Source organism: Felis catus, chromosome B4 (assembly GCF_018350175.1).
Source record: "Felis catus isolate Fca126 chromosome B4, F.catus_Fca126_mat1.0, whole genome shotgun sequence".
Taxonomy (NCBI): domain Eukaryota; kingdom Metazoa; phylum Chordata; class Mammalia; order Carnivora; family Felidae; genus Felis; species Felis catus.
The window spans coordinates 54916980-54933237 of NC_058374.1; the positions used below are offsets into that span (position 1 = coordinate 54916980).

The 16258-nt window shown below is 41.3% G+C and overlaps 2 protein-coding genes across 2 annotated transcripts in view; both read right to left on the reverse strand.

Moving 5' to 3' along the window:
* The window catches only part of LOC101094682 (cationic amino acid transporter 3-like), a 189616-nt gene that overhangs the window by 148452 nt on the left and 24906 nt on the right, over positions 1–16258 (reverse strand). The window lies entirely within an intron of this gene.
* The window catches only part of LOC101094430 (cationic amino acid transporter 3-like), a 43585-nt gene that overhangs the window by 2412 nt on the left and 24915 nt on the right, over positions 1–16258 (reverse strand). The gene's annotated exons all lie outside the window — the stretch shown is intronic.

Here is a 16258-nt window from a genome sequence, read left to right on the forward strand (position 1 = left end):
TATGCAATAATTCACACATGGGATGTTTGTGTGGTGCTTGAGCATAAGTTATGACACGTTAATTCATGAACTAGAGGACCTTGTTGCAGTTACAGGACCATTTCGTACATATATTCTGAGTTTAAAATACAAATATTGGTCCTAGAGTCTTAAAATTCTTTAGCTCCAAATCAGCTCCCATGGTCAGATGCCCCCCTTTCTCCTCATCCGACATCATCCATTTAGCTGTACTGGTGGCAAAGAATGTACAGTCCAACCTTTTCTTTTACCCATACAGGCCCACAGGGGGCGCTGTGAGAAGAGAGGTAGAGAAAGAGGCAGGGCCTTCATAACTACCTGTAAGAACTAGAGAAACCAGGCTGCCTGGTGAGGAAATACCAGAGAAATAGGTGCATAAGCCAACCAAGTGTCCATTACTAAGGGAGAGGAGCCAGAAAGGCCATTTTGTGAATTCTGAGCATTCAGTTAACCTCACCCAAAGTAACCAGGCAAAACTTAATACAATTTTTGCATCCACAATTGTGAGAGTGTGATAGGGAGGAAGGAAAGAAGTAGGTCACCTAGCTCAGTAGCTTACAACCAAAACAATTCCTTCTGTATCCTCCCTGTCTGGGTTCCAGGACACAAGGAGAACTCACTTCTGCAGACAGTTTCCTCACTGGCCACACTGTGCTCTATAAACACCCTGCATCATCTGTGATATCAACTGCCAGCCATCTGGAGACCATGCCCTACTCTGTGAGTTTATATTAAAACACAGACTTGTAATTCCCTATTAACTTTCCATGGTAGTTATTTTCCACTCACTCAAATCATGGTCTCAATATGCCAAAGATATTTTCTTAATGAAGAAACACTACCCTACATGTGGTTCCTCCTTCCTCCTCCTCTGCTGCTGCAATTCAAAAGGACCCCTCCTCGAGTGGAACAAGGCTTTGGTGAACAATTCACACCAATGCCCCAGAAATGAGTAGTGAAGAACAGAGAAAACAAAGTTGAACAGCCTTCACTCTCCTACTATTCAGGCTTTGATTTTGAGAGAATTTTAGGAAATGTCGTCAGTGGTTTTTAAAGACAGAAAGGTCAAGTCAAAATTGAAAAGTCTTCTCTACAGATTATCAAAAGGAATCCTAATGCTATGGGTCAAAGCTTCTGTGTACAAATCCATCTAGACTCCTTATTTACCACCCACCAGTGGCAACCAGTTTCAAGGTTATGATTTACTAATAAGCACATAACATAGACAGAGTCAATACTTAACTCATGGAATCTTGCTACACTGTAAATGTCACTGATATGTCCCACACCGACCCCCAGGCTTCAAACCCTTCAGTGCTTCCCACTGCCCTTCCTTCCTAGTCCTTTCTTCCTTCATCATCTGACCTGTGCTGGTTCCTCCAGCCTCACACCCTGTCCAGCTGCTGCTCCAGCTGAGAAAGTCCATGTTCACCCTGTTACCTGTCTCTAATGCTCTCTTGTCCCTTCACTTAGCTACCCCCTACTTCTCTTTCAGTTCCCAGCTCAAAAGTTGCTTTTCAGGAGCCTTCCCTGACCCTCATGCTGCCCTTCTTATGTGCTCTCATACCACCCAGCTTACCCCATGTGCCATTTATCCTAATGTGTCACAATTCCTGCTCAGCTGCCTGTGTCCTAATCAAAGTGTGAGTTAGATGCTCAATTAATGCTCAACAAAAACTTGTTTAACAAATACACACACTGAGAATAGAAGCCTGAAAGAGAACATAATCCAGAATTTCTATCTAATTGACTTTGAGATACATGCTTTTTAGCCAAACAATATTTATAATACGGATCTAGGTAAAGATATAAATGGTATTGCCTTCCTTGTAGAAGACAAGCAGAATGAAAGTGTGAAGGAAAAACAAACTGATGAACCCTTGACCTCACGTCATTCATGGCAGGTATAAGCCACACAGGGTGGAAAAGAATTGCCAAATTTTTTGAAGGCATCATGCTCAGGCCCTATAATATAGGTGGGATGTCCGAAGTCAGAGGTTCACATTTCAGGAAACAGAGAGAGGGATAATGAAGACACTCAGAGACATTTTCATACTTCATACCCTGCCCTTCTGGAGATTCTTATCCATTAGCTCTGTCCTTCCCATGGCTACTCTATATCACCCCAAATGACAAGAAATTGTCCTCAATTTCAAAAAGAAGAGATTATAAAAGCTTCTTTCACAGGAAAGCAGCACAGTTTAGTAGTCAGGACTAAGGAGGCTATGCAGGTACACAGTTCAGGTTCAAATACAACTCAACCTTAGACTAGGTACTCTGGACAAATAGTCAACTTCTTGGTGCTTTAGCTTCAATAACAGTCAAATGAGAGCAAAAGTACTCATAGGGTAATTGTGAGGTTTAAGATAAATGATGCCTATAAAGTAGTTAGCTCAGTGCCTACCAAACAATATGTAATTAATATAATCTACCTAATGTTTAATATTGACATCTGATCCAAATCCCCAAACTTTGAAAATCAATTAGTCTTTATAAATTTCTAGCCCCAAAATCATCCACAAAAATTTGAACCTGTTAGCTCACCCTCATGAGATAATGAAACAGTTTATTCCATATATTTTGTCTTGAAATGCTAAGTACCCTAATTAGACACCTTCCTACATGGTGCTAAACACTTGGAGGTCCTAGGCTTACTGGGTTAGTCCAGTAATGAAAAAAAAATTCAAGCCTCAGGATGCCTGGGTGGCTCAGGTCACAATCTCACACTTCGTGGGTTCAAGCCCCATGTTGGGTTCTGTGCTGACAGCTCAGAGCCCGGAGCCTGCTTCGTATTCTGTGTCTCCCTCTCTCTCTGCCCCTCCCTGCTTATGCTGTTTCTGTCTCTCTCAAAAACAAATAAACATTAAAAAAAATGTTAATTCAAACCTCAAACATCATCATCATCATCATCAATATTTTTTACTATGGATGTCTCATTCATAGAAGGGGCAGTGCTGGGTACTGTGCTAAGAGCAACAACCATTATGTCTGAAATTTTGGATTTGAGTCTTGGATCTTCCACCTCACTATATAAACCAGGGTTATTTGCTTGATGTCTCTAAGGTTTTCTCACCCACAAGGAAACTTACCTACTTCACTTGCCTTATAGGATAAACGTAAGAATTTGATGAGAAGATACAAAATATCACTCACTGCTGGTGAGACTGTAACTGGGGTCATGATCCTGAAGCAAAATCTTAGTGGAATTAATAATGCATACTCCCTCCCACCTTGCAATCCCTCACTGAGGTAAACACCCCAGAGAAACTCTCTCCTGAGTCTATAAGGAGGCTCAGCTGAGAGAGTTCATCACAGGACTGTTTCTGAGTTTGGACCTATGCCAACCTCTGTTACTAGAGAAATGTACAGGTAAAATGTGCCACATGTACACAATGAAATATGACACAGCAGTCAGAATTAAAAAGTAGATTAAAGATAACAACATGGGTAGATTTCAGAAACAAGTAGCAAAAGTAGAAGATGAGGTATACAGCACAGTTACATTTATATACATTTATATACATTTATAAAACAGCCAAAGAGTGCTGCCTATTTGTCAAGGATACGTACATACCTGTTAAAATTTTCATGTCATTCTCTGATAAAACCTTCTACTGGTTTCTCCTTTTATGCAGAGTAGAAGCCAACTTTTGCATTTGCAATGACCTACAAAGTCCTACACTATTTGTCACTGACCCACCTGCTACTCAGCCTCTGTTTCTCTCTCTGCCCCACTCTTATTTCTCTAGCCTTCTAACCATTCTGGTCTCTTAACATACCAGGCAAGACCCTACCTCAGGGCCTTTGTACTTGCTCTCCTTATAACCATACCACTTCTAACCCAGATAGCCCCATGGTTGCTCACTTCACTGCATTTGGTAAAGCACATGTGTAGCACAGCCTTCCTTAATCACCACATATAAAACTACAATCTGCTCCTAACCACCCACAACACACCTTACCCCCATGCCCTCATTTTTCTCATAGCACTTGTCACTATTCAAGGCACTATATGTTGTACTTAATTGTTTATTATTTCCTCACACCAAGAGATGTAAGATCCATGAAAGCAGGGCATTTTTATTGTTTTGCTCTTGGCTATATTCCCCACACTACAACTGTGTATTTGTAAAGTGAATGAATGTATCTAAATACACATATAGAGCATGGATTGTAAGAGCATTTGTTAAATACACTAACGCAAGTGCCTCCAGTGAGGATGGGAAATGAGAATAGACATCATGATGAAAGGGGAAAATAAAATGCATTATAAAGGGGCCTGACAGGAAGCAAAGATGCTAACAGCCCATGGCGGAGAGAGGGATTGACTCCACTCTGTGCACTTCAGTTTCAACAAGGAATTTTATGACATAATGTTGTGAGTTAAATTGAAGGGTAACTGGATCCTGTAATTGTCAGAACATGGAGAACACAAAGAAGAAAAGCCTACTAGCAAGAGGGCGGTGAACAAGGGAAGATGGGACACCCCTCCTACCAGTTCCCTCTGAACCCATTTCCTTTTCTCCAATTCGTCTTTCTCCTCCAGCTCCTTCAACTGTCTCTGGAGGCTCCTTACTGGGCACTAAGGATGCTTGTACCACATTTTTCCCTCTGGGGAACCGTCCCCAGCCACCTCCCTACCAACAGACACAACAGTGGTTCTTAACATTCGTTGAATCACAGAGCCCTCTGAGTTTGGTCACCTCAAAAAAAAGTCCTACATTCTCTTGAAGTCCATCTATGTACCCAGAGCAGGAATCCCAGAGGAGGATCATCTGAATCTCAGGGTCAGAGGTGGGTAATGCTTAGATAATTTCTGTTTCTCTCAACTGTGTTTTACAGGGTGGTCGGTCCTTTTGCTCTTCCCACCTTTACTGAAGATGAGGGAGAGTGGGTTACAGACAAAGTATGTCCTGTGTGTGTCACTTAAATTCCTTTGTAATATAAAAGCTTCTAGAGGTCAGGGCCAGGATCTATATACCTCCTCCTTCTAGATTCCACACTCCCACCTCCAACCTCACTACCCAGGACAAGGATCTGCTCATAAATGTGCTAAGAAACCATAACAGCCATTTAGGACATAGAAAATGAATATACAGATGTATTGATCAACTACTATATCTTGAGAATCCTAGAGGGAATTTGTTTTGTTTTGTTGTTTATTTGTTTTTTTGGATTTTTTTGAAGGAGATAAAGGGCCAAACAGAGGTGTAAACAGGAGCTAGAACATGCATAATCATCTATTTCAAGCATATTTCTAAGGTATTTCCAAATGAGGGCCCTGGGTTTGTTTAATTATGAAACAGTCTCTCCCAAAGGAGGTACTTGGTGCATGCGAGGTGCTGAAAGAAATGTGGATACAGGCCAGAGAACATGAAGCCAGCTCGTATGAATTCAATAACGCCTTCAACTCCCCCTTCCCTCCCTCTCCTCTGTGCATTTCTCTCAGTCTCTGAACTCCTTCCAAAGTCCTAAATCAAAGTGCCATCCCAAGTCTCCTAGAACAACTCCTGTCAGGTTCAACAATCCACCCATTAAATTGCAGACTATCTTCCTGTCCCAACCAGCCCCAACCACTCCTCTTTGTCCTGGAGGTCATTGTGTTCACCCCTCTGTCTCTGAGAAGAGCACTGCCCTCACTCTGGACATTTCTTTTTCAAAGCATTTTCTGATACAGTAAGTTCTACTGGCTCCCCTGGTTGGGTGTTAACCCTCTTGCCAATCAGGAAGTTGGCCTAGTGTTTCCTCCTGAATAGCCTCAAAGAGAGTTTGGGTACCAGTTGCTTGGCTAGAAGTTTGATAAAGACTTGAGAGGAAGGCATATGAGGCTGTTAATTAATTATTTTACTTCTCAAAGTTTCAGAGAAGTGGATTTAAATACAACATCTACAGAGATCATATCAATCCTCTGTATCCAAGCATAGATCCTTTCTAACCTCAAAGTATATGAAAACTCTCTTCCTCTTTAAAACTTCCAGACAATGAAGATTCTGGAGCCAATGCAACTAGCACCCCCAAACACTCAAGTATAAAGCTCCTTAGAAACTTAACTTCCCCAGAGTTTCTCAAGTCCTAACTCAAGCAGCCCTGCAAATGAGGTAGGGGGCGGTCATGAATGCAGGAGTAGAAGCTTTGAGTTTAGGGCAAGAGTTTAAAATAATAACAAATGTTGTGTATGTGTACACCACCATGTCCAAAGGTGAAATAGTTCACAAGGCATATGAAAAGGCAAACAGAACAAAAGCCACCACGAACAGTGGGGCTTAGTCTCATACCCAAGGGTAAAAGAAATTAGTTTACAAAATCAAATGAAAAATGGAATCTTTGGACTTTCTCTTTCTGTTTTGGCCTTCTCTTCAAGTCTGTGTCCACTCATGGTCTTTCATTTATCCATTCAACAAATACACTAATTCTCATTTATTCAGCACTGCAGATTAAGCAGAAAAAGCACAGAAATCCCTCCACACAAATTGGTTACATCCTTAAGTTGAAAGCAAACAATAAACAAATAAGTAATATGCATATTTACTGTGTTGGATTTTCAATCAGTGATGCAGAGAAAAGAAAGCAAGAAGAGGTAAGGATGTGCTCAGAGTGGGTGTTTTGATTATAAAATGGTTGATCTAAGACAGCCTCACCTTCACACTGTTGTGCAAGCGTCACCACCGTCATCTCCAGAACTTGTTCATCTTCCTCAGCTGAAACTCTGTATCCATTAAATAGTAACTCCCCATTCTTCCCTCCCTGCAGCCCCTGGCAACCATGATTGTTCATTCTCTGTCTTAATTTGACTACTGTGGGTACCTCATATAAGTGGAATCACACAATACTGTCCTTTTGTGACCAGCTTATTTCACTTAGCATAAAGTCTTCAAGATTCATGCATGTCAGAGCATATGTCTGAACGTCCCTCCTCATTAAGGAATAATCATCCTTCCTCAATAAAGAATAATACATCATTGTGTATATCCCACATCTTGTTTATCCATCCATCCACTAATGGGCATGTGGGTTGTTTCACCTTTTAGCTGTTATGAATAATGCTGTTATGAATACATGTATACAAATGTCTTTTTTAGTCCCTCCCTTCAATTCTGTGGCATATATACCCAGAAGTGGGATTCCTGGATCGTATGGTAATTGGATATGTAGTTTTTTGAGAAATCACCATAGTGTGTTCCCCATGGAGGCACAATTTTACATTCTGACCAGCAATGCACAAGTGTCCCAATTTCTCCACATCCTCCCCAATACTTTTTATCTTCTGTTTTGTTTTGTTTTGTTTTGTTTTGTTTTGTTTTGTTTTGTTTTTTAATACTAGCCATCCTAACAGGTGTGAAGTGGTACATATCAACTGTTGAGGCCTGTGGGACCAGGACAGAGTGAGTGAGGGGTAGCCAGTAGGACATGAGGTCAGAGAGAAAGCAGGAAGATAGATCCCTCAGGTAGGGTCTGAGAGTCACTGTGAGGACTTCGGCTGTATAATTCTGGGCGAGATGGAAGCCTTTAAGAAAGTGATAGTTTGACAGGTTGCCTACTGATTTTCATGTTCTGTGAATTAAGTATTGGGTTCTTAAACTAAGGAAAGGTCTTCTCCAGAGTTTGAAGACAAGGTGTGGAGACAAATTTTTCAGAGTTCTCATAGATGTCTGATGCATCTGAAAACACGATGATGGTTGGACAAGCTGTGTTCTTGCCTCGGCCTCCCTCTCTACATGCCAGTGCAGAGATTCCGTGAAGCTACCCATGGGAGAGTAACATGATGGATTGCTTTTCCTGGAACTATTTACTCCCTGGATTATCTCTAGGCAGGACTCAAACACTTAAATATCAAACGAAAGTCATTTTAGTATCATTCACTATTTTAGGCTATTCCCACCATTATTATGAATAATGAAGAGCTGACATGGAGATAAAGGGAACATTTTCCAGAACCTTGTGAAATTAAGGACTGGAAAGAGAGGGGCAGGGAGACCCCCAGAAATGGGACAGTAACCATGTGCATCAGGCACTTGCAAGCCTTGCAAAATTAACTAGGTTAAGCCCCTCCAAAACACAAGATGCCTCAGGAAGGACTGTCAGAAGCATCTGAGTAGCTCACGACTGGAAAGAGAAAGAGCCCCAGAGGGAAGCCTGAAAATACATTTCTGAGAGGCAAGGAATATGTGTCATAACCCCACTTCCCCCAATGAAACAGCAATGAAAGCTTATACATTTAGACGAAAAGTCCAAGGAGTTATAGATTTTCTCAACAGCTAATAATCTGGATACAATGGCTAATCAACTACCATTCAAAAATGTTAGAAATACACACTTATGTGTGTTATTGGGGGCAGGGAGACATGGAGGGGAGAGAAGGAGATAATAATGGGGTTGTTCCTGCTGGAAAAGGAGGAAAGACAGAAATGAATTTTCACTATGGCATTCTTAGGATTCAAATGGCTGTTAGTGGAGTTAATTATAGGAAAATCTGGAAACTTAACTAATTAATTTGTCTCTCAAAGAAATAGGTCATGTTCTCATAGGTTCCGTGTGCTGGTTCTCTTTCCAGCTGACAACCATCTAATTCATCAACCACCCGCAACAGAGTATGATCACCACCCACCCCCAGGGTGAAGAGACTCCACAGGTGTCTCACAACATAGTGTCAATCTCATTTCTCTCCTCTATGGGTCTTTACAGATGTCCTGGGTTATCCCTAAGCTTCCACACATTTATCATAAAAAGGGGACTAAGATATAGGAGAAGGCTGCTCCTCCTCCTTTCCTCAAGTAGAAAAACAAGAGACCTAAATGGCAGTGAAAGTTTTATTTCATTCATTTGTTCATTCAATAAACATTCAACACCTTCTAAATGTCAGTTCTACTGTTTGATGCAACAAACACAACTGGGAGGAAAGAAGGAATGTTCATGCATACATGGCACTTGTTGTCTTTAACATGTTCTTATATAATAGTCCTGTCCAAAATGTGTAACCTAAACCTGGTGATAAAAATTATCAGTCTACAAAACAACTTTGTAAAGAAAGTGGACTTTCTATAAAACAACTGACATGTGCTGTTCAAAACTATCAATGTCAGGAATGACAGGCTGAGGAACTATTACAGATTAAATGAGAATAAAGAGGCATAATAACAACAAAATACAATGCATAACCCTGGACTGCATCTGGATCATGGAGAAACACTTTAGTATAAAAAAATAGGAATTTAGTAAACTTAAACTGTAGACCATATTTCATAAATACATGCACACACACACTTACATAATACATTGGACAGAGTAAGCAAATGTGGCAAAATATTAACAACTGTTCAATCCTAGTGAAAAATAAATGGGTGTTTACTATACTATTCTTGCCACTTTCTGTAGAATTGATATTTTGCAAACTAAAAGTGTAGGAAGAAAAAAAGAATAATAAGCTATGGTTGTTCTCCTTCTGAAAAATAACACTTTCCTCAAGTCTTAAGTCACATGTGTGCACACACACACACACAAATGAGCGCACGCGTGCGCACACACACACACACACACACACTCTCAACCAGACCTGCAATTTCCTATTCTCTATTAAATCCAAACTTCTAATGTATTTACAAATCTTTCTTTTCCCTGTTCTTCTACTACTTACTCCTACTATTAACCTTTTCTGTGGCTCCTGCTTGAACAGGAAAATCATTCCCCACACATGCACGTCTTGCTGCTATTAACATCACCGTCACACAGACTTTTCCTCTCTGCCTAGAACACTCTTTCCAAACCTTGTTCAACATGATCCCCCTTCTGGAAGTTTCTCTGGGCATACCTGAAGATAGATATCTGATCTCTCCAGTATGTTCTCCTTGTCCTCTTCTCTCCCTTCATTTATACCCAGTGGCACAACTCACTGACTTAGAATTTCTCCTTGGGAGGACACAGTTAAGGAAGATGATAGGAGAAATAGGTGGTGAGATGTTGGCTGAGGAACAGAGCTTCTGCATGATGATGCTCTCCACCTGCCTTTCCTTCCCCAGATGAAGCCTGAGGTACAAAGAGTTAATGTGCCACAGCCAAGGAAGTAACCCAGGATGTACAGCCCAATTTGGGGATGTCAGAGATCTGACACAACTGAGGTCCAAGTCTCCTTTACCACAACAAAGTGAAGGTACAGAGGAAGTAACCCAAGGGCCTAGAGAATATACATTATCTGAGAGAGTCATTAATTACACCAGTGTCATCACCTTAATGTGTGGCAACTGAACATATAGACAACAGAGAATTATACTACTTTCATTTCTTTATTTGGAAAATAGGTCAGGTAATGCTTTGGCATTAGGCATCATAACACAAGACTCAGATTGAAACATTTAAGACTGACATGCAGAAGGGAGGAGTGGTACCATAGTCAATTAATTGAATGGTACCTTATATTGCCTTGCCTTGCCCTTATATTGCAATCTCCCAGGGGTGCCTGGGTGGCTCAGTTGGTTAAGCATCTGACTTTGGCTCCAGTCATGATCTCATGGTTCCTGAGTTCGACCCAAGTGTCAGGCTCTGTGCTAACAGCTCAGAGCCTGGAGCCTGCTTCAGATTCTGTGCCTCCCTCTCTCTCTGCCCCTCCATGCTCAGACTCTGTCTCTCTCTCTCAAAAATAGATAAACATTAAAAAAATTATTGAAAGCTCCAATAGATAATAATTTTCTGTATTTACCACCATTTTTCCTGCACTTTCTGTAAATAACTACACAGATAGGTTCTGTGTACTTTTAATGTGTACTTTTAATATAGACTAAAATGAGAAGATAGATTGTCCTTCAAGTCAAAACTATAATAAGTTTTTAAGTGAGAAAGACTTCATTCAATCTATTAAAGATCAGATTTCAACTAATTGTACATGAATACAAAGGCAAATTCCAAATTAGAAATTCAGGCACCACACTGATTCTTTGTGCAAAAGAAGTCAAGCAAAAGCAACAATTTTCTTCCCTAAATCATCACCACCACCACCATTACCCCCAAATCATCATCACTCAGTTACACATAGTGCAAGACAGTAGTGGCAAATACAGAATTCCCCTCTTTGGGAACTTACAAGTAAGGCCATTTCAAGAATACCTCCCCAAATGCCTAAGTAAATAAAAGATACATGAGGTTTTAACCAGAACAGGTACTCCTCAATCAGAAATGAACAGTCAAGGCTAAGGCATATTAAGATCTCAGATGGCTTCTTAGTTGATGGAAGGTAATAGTAGTAAGGACCTCATGTTCTGTGTTGGCAAGAGGAGTGAGTATCTTCTGTGCACTGTTAGTCAATCTGACTAGGCTGCATGGAAGTGCAGAGAATTGCCCCATCTTGGCATTATGTATAACTGTTTTTGCAGTAAGACCTCAGTTTAAGTATCTCTTCAGCTTGGACATGACCTAATAAATAGAACTTATTTTAGGCCTTCCTTCCATGTCCCCCACCAAAATACAAAAAATAATCCACCACATCTCAAAACAGTAAGTCCAGTTGACCGACTAAACAAGATCTAGTTAAATATTTGCTACCAATATTTATATGGATCTGTATACAAAGATACAACAACAACAACTCTCATCTTGGTCCGCTGATAAGGAAAAGAAAGAGAAACTATTGCACTAGTATTAAAAGTGTAACTTCTCCCCAGGGGAAAGAGAAGAAAGATCAGATAACTTCCCTCAAAGGTTGGAAAAATACTGAAGTAAACAAGTTCAGGGCATAACAAAGAAAATTAATATCCAACATTATCTCCCAGGAGTCTTCTGGGAACACCTCACAAACGGATTACTTACCAGGCATCCTCCTACCTATGTTCCCACTTTGTACTATATTCTGTTTGCATGTTACTAGGAAAAAGCCTTTGTCTCTCTTTCTAAAATAAAACTCCTCAGGATAGAACCTGCTTCCTGGTCTCAATGAGGCTAGGAACCCTAATTCTGCAGGTAAATACTAATAGGCACAACCAAGACTAGAACTTGAAAGCATGGCAGCCCCCAAACTGTGTACTCATTAGATAAGAGGAAACACAGCCACCTCTTCCATCTCATCTATCTACCCTACCACCCTCAGCCCTACACCTCACAATCCCATCCCAGTCTGGCAAAGGCTGAATTCCAAGTTGGTGAAAATCCATCCTGATGCAACCTAACACGCTTCAGACCAACTGTATGCAGACCAAATCCATCCACTCTAATGTAGACCAAAATCTACATAGATGTAGACCAACCTGCTTTTGCTTTTTTCCCCACAATATATATGGAGTCCCTCCTATATGCAGACACCAGACAAGTATCATTGCACCATTGTTTGGGTAAACAAGCAGAGAGTCATAGCTTTTCTAGAAACTGTATAGACTCCATATAATCTACTACCATTCTGGGATGGTTGTCAACAAGGCACCTTGTCTTAGTCCTTCCGGAATAACTACACAGAAGACAGAGGTAGACGCAATGTTCCCCATTCATGATTTGACATTTACAGGTTTAGTTTCATTGAGAATCTACTTTTTGAAATTCTTAACATTTCTATCACACCAAAACAAGATGTTCAACCTGATAAATCAGAAAGGACTGAGCTTCTGCACTTAGAGGTCTTCAGAGAATTGAATGGGCAACCAGAAAGAACCAGAATTGGATTTTCCAAACAGGAATCAGAAAGACAGCTAGGAAAAGCCAGGAAGGGTGGGCAATAATGATTAGAGAGTGATGTGACACAATGATGTCAACAGTGAAAATCAATTTCTTCTCTATTTCCTATATGATTCTCTACTCATTTTTAACAACCACTGAATCCTGTCAACACAGGACACTTAATAAAGTCATAGGAAGAAAGCAGAACAATGAAATACATCTGCCTATCCACCTTATTTTCCAAACTACAACTGTAGACAGGATGACCTTTGTCTCCAATGAGCACTGATCCGCAATCATTTTTTCTAACAAGCAATGCTCAACAACTTTGTTTTTCCCCTCAAATATTTCTTCAACTTGTAAGCTGATTCTGGACATGCATCCAATGATCCCACTCAACACTATATCCTATTCCACTTTTAGACTTGCAGTTGTGAGTGGTCCACACAAGGTGGATTAGAAAAGGCTAACTATCACTCTGGTAATATTAGTTCTTTAAATGTGCCCTTCACTCCTCCTTGTAAGTACTCAGCTCTCTCTTTCTGTCCTCTCTCACCACACCCTGCGTGGTTCATCTCACAGCCCTAGGTGGCTGCTCCACACTGTCACCATCTACCTTGAAAAGTTAATTTGTTTTCCTTTGTTTTGCTGTAGGCAAGACACCAGATAATCTGAGTCATATGAAAGTTGTATCATGCCTCAAACTCCTGTGTTCCTATCCAAATACAGAGCCACATGACTTCACCCTCAAGACCCATCTGCCTAATCCGAGCTTGGGCAACATAATCTGCAACAAAGAGCATCTACCACCACTTTTTACAGGACATTATTTATCCCTCTTCCTTAGTTCTTTCTAATCTCCACACTGCTTTGTGATTTCTGGGATAAAACAAGAAACAAGGACTAAGATTAAATAAAAGAATATATTCCATAAAATCATATTTACCCATTTGAAATATGCTTGTAAAGGAAATTGTCCCTTCCACATGATTTTGCTTAAACTAAGGTTAAAATGAATCTGCCTTTGAGAAGCCTATAACAGTTATCAAATGATAATAGACGTCGCACAAGAACTGCTAGAGGGAAAGAGAGGGACAATCTAGAAAGAAACATGTGCCACCTATAATCAATAAAACATGTGTCATGCATGGATAAGTGTTGTCTGTGTTTCTGGTGTTGGGGTAGTGCCCACAGTATACATGGTGGTAGGGAGGGGAGAGAGGGGAGAGAACAGTTTATATTCTTTGACATTAGTTCATTGAATGGCCTTTGACATTAAAGAGTTGCAATATGTTCAGAGATAACAGCAAACTGCCTCTTGGAGACCCAGGAAGCCAGACCTATCTCAGGCTTCTCCACCAAGCCTTTATCAATCAATAAAAAGCCTATCATGTACATAAAGTTGATAGACTCCAAAAGAAATAACAGACCCATCAAGTTTCAAGGTTATTTAGCACTTATTCATTTATAATATACTTGGGACCTCAGAGAGGCCTTCCTAAAGTGTTTTAAAAACCACTAGGCAGACACATCCCCGGGGAACTGGTAATCTTTCCTCCTATAGCCTGACCTGGCCTGTAACCAGTCACCCCAAACTTTTTAAAATTAGATAAGAAAGGCAGGGGTGTACCTTCAGCAGCTGTAAAAAATAGATATCTAACTCCTAAGGCCTAGAAAGAAGACCTCAATTCCTCTCTGGTGACAGGGAACCACCTTATTAAACTGGACGTGCTATTCTGCCAAGTCAATGCCAATGTCCTCCCTAAGAATAGATGACACAGAGATTCTCAAAATCTCCAGTGAGAAAGTGTGGCAAAACATGAAGGAGACACCAGAGCCAGGTGGAAGAATCTTCATTCAAGGAAAATGTCTATGCATATTATGTGTTGGGCCCAGAGTGAAAGACAAAGCTAAATAAAGCAAATTCTGCACCAGATCTGAGAAGAAAGCCCAGAAAGGAAGGCAAAGCAAAGAGGTGGGTTGTAAGCTGGAGGAGAAGCGCCAAGGAACAACCTTCCCTAACTCATATTTTCTTCAGAGCTGAGAACCTTTCTGGTCTGGAGGAGAACACAGTATAGGCTTCCAAATCACTCTGACCCCAGAAAATCTACCTGTCTTGCCCAAACTCACAAGGATTCTGGTCTGCACACACTCCCAATCCAAAGTCCATCTCTGGAACCATGAAATAACCTCTGCTCAAACCCCATAGGGTTTGGGCATCTAACTGCAGTCCAAGCCAGCCTTCTTCCTCTCTGGCTCTGTCTCAGTTTTCTTGCCCACACTATAAATAGAAGAAATCACTTACCCATGGGCTGTTTCAGCCTCAGAGAAGAAGGACCTGAGAAGAATGTTTAAGTGAAACCCAGGGACAGGGAAGGAGCTTGGCCAAGCAGCGTCAAGACTTGGAGTGGAGCTTAGAGGGTGAACTCAAGGTGGCGGGGCCCACAGGGAGGCAGGGCCATCAGGAGGCATGGCCATCAGGAGGCAGGGCTATTATGAGCCTGGGAAGCCTGACAGTAGGGCACAAGGGAGGGGTGGGAAACTGTGAAGGAGATGGATTAGGCAGAATCCTGGAGGAAAGTTGGAGGTGGACAATGGAAGAATAGTGGGGCCATGCATGGGAAAGGAGGTGGACCGAGTTTTAAAGAAGACTTTTTCAAGATGTGAACTTAGAAGTAAGCTTCTCAGGGTGCTGGTCATGGAGGAGGTCCTGATTTTCAGAAGTAGAGTGTGGGGAGCCAGGTGGAGCCAACCTGTGGTGATCTGAAGGCAAGTCCCAGATCCAGCCAAAGTGTCCACTCAGCAGTCCTTTAATTAAGGGTAGAAGCAACCTCTCCATGAGCCTCCTCTCTCAGAATCTCCTACTAGGTTCCCCTACCAGCACCGCCCATTCCCAACCTATCACCCATGTTTCCCATCGCTACAGGATTGAACCAAAAGGTTTCTGGTTTAAGCTTCACCACAAGGGATTTCCTGAGACATTTATTCACATATTCTAACTGAATATGCACTGAGCATTGGGCTAAAGGAAATAAGGGAAAATATATAGCCCCTACCTAGAGACCTTCCTGCCCTAGACATTCCAAACATAGTTTCTAAGACTCTGAAACAGTGACCAAAGAATATTTCCCAGAACATTAATTATCCAACAGAGGCAAGACTTCTCAGAGATGGAGGAGGTGGGACCTACTTAAAGACCAAAGACTGAATGCACTAGTGATGGCCTAAGAAGGCATAGGTCTCCAGGAAAAGGAGCACCACTGCCTTCTCTTAATAGTGCTGTGATGCCTCTAAACCCTAAATTAGGTTCCTTAAGCACTGGGGTAGATGTGAAGGGAGTAAGAGAAGGGTAGTGGGAATTTCCTAAAGGGACAGAGTCTATCCTAAGTATACTAAGACAGAGAGAATTGAGCAAAGAATTGCTCCAGATGTCAGAAAGAACCTCCAACTGAAGAAAACCTAAAAATCACATTGACCCTGCCCTAACACATATCCAGTAGTCATGGACCAAGGGCACTAACTGAGCCCTTCTTTGTTCCAGGTGTTACTCTGGGTGGTGGATGAGAGGCCCAACCAGGAATACAGAGCCAATCCTAGAGGCAAAGGAGAC